Here is a 1,565-nt window from a genome sequence, read left to right on the forward strand (position 1 = left end):
TGATGTAGACTGGATGAGGGCTCACCAATCGCACTAGACAGATATAATGTACAATAACCTACTACCAATCGAGAATGGCGGAAGCCGTTTCTTTGAGCCGATTTACATTCGCCAGTGGCGGGGTTCGTGCCAAAGTCTCATATGTCCCGCAAACGACACGACACTATAAGTACTAAAAAGCCGGGGTGCGGCTTCTTTGTATCCGAGTATAAAAACGTCTTCGCGTTCTGGGGTGTATTATCCTATATTCTTGATCTTTCTCTAGCTCGGTTCTATGCTCTCGACCTGCATCAGGAGGATAGCTTCAGTCGAGACCTACTTAGTACATGCACCGTAAAGCCGACCTTTGCGCTGGCACGAGCAATTCGCAATAGGCGCCAGAGGATCTAGCGGCAATCAGCTAGTGCCTTGCTTGGCCAGATCATGTGATCCCCGGAGTCCGGCGGAGTCCGCCAGACTCGCTGGACTCAACGGTCTCGATGTTCTCCTTCGACTCGTCGTCGGCAGCAATCGGACTCCACTGCTAGGCTCAACGCGTCCGCCCAACTCCGGGGACCCTTGAAGACTTACTCCCAGACGTCATCGACCCTGCATCAAGCCCTGAATACCTGCCCTGATGTGAACAAGGACTTTCCAGGGGCACGGTGCTCCTCTACCCCGATGAGTACAAGACCTTCTCAACGACGGACGCAATTCAGTGAGCTAATGACACGTCTCGCTACCAACTAGCCGAGTCCTGCACCAGGTCATCAAGGTTCCTCGGCCTCGGTTGGAAGGGTCAGTAGATCTAGCCACCCTATTACGGCGGCCATGACGCAAAAAGATGTCTCGTCCAGAACGTCGCCACAATATATGCCATCGCTAATACAATCGTGTCTCGCCCATATAGAATCTCGTATCGTCATCATACCAGTCTTGCCAGATAGGTCCGTTGTGTCACCCCTTACCCTCGCTGTAGCCTGTAGACCAAAACGCCCCAACGAAAATGTTGGGACTGATCCGCACATACCCACGCAGGCTCGCACTCGCGTGGGAACAATCTGATCTCACCTTTATACTATGTATCGCCGAAGCTTATCTCTGTACCCAAAGATGGGAATGCGCAGGCCAAAGGCCGCCAAAGCCCCGGGCAACTGGGATAGTCCACGTGTTCTGTAAGGACGTTTGGTGGCGAATCACGAAGGTTCGCGGGAATCAGGTCACCATGGCTCTGGACTTCGATTTCGAAGCATCACAGATGGCTCGCACAGCACACTACAGTCGACACCCTCTTAACCCATAGGCCTCGGGACAGGCCCGAATATATGGGTTTTGAGGGGTTATGGGCTACGAGAACTTAAGCGCCTTATAAGCGCCCCTGATTAGTCCCAGTTAGCGAGCGCCGGAAAGGCGTCTACTGACCCTTTGAGGGAGCGCTATGGGATTTCGAACAGACTCACCTACCCACAACGTGGTCGGAGCATGGATGGACACTGGGAGGACTCTGGGAAGCATGCATCGAGTATTACAAAGGTTATCGATGAGCGTAATCTCAATGTGAGCCCTATTACCATATGGGTTTTGGG

The sequence above is a fragment of the Dichomitus squalens genome, assembly GCF_000275845.1.
Source record: "Dichomitus squalens LYAD-421 SS1 unplaced genomic scaffold DICSQscaffold_2, whole genome shotgun sequence".
Classification (NCBI taxonomy): domain Eukaryota; kingdom Fungi; phylum Basidiomycota; class Agaricomycetes; order Polyporales; family Polyporaceae; genus Dichomitus; species Dichomitus squalens.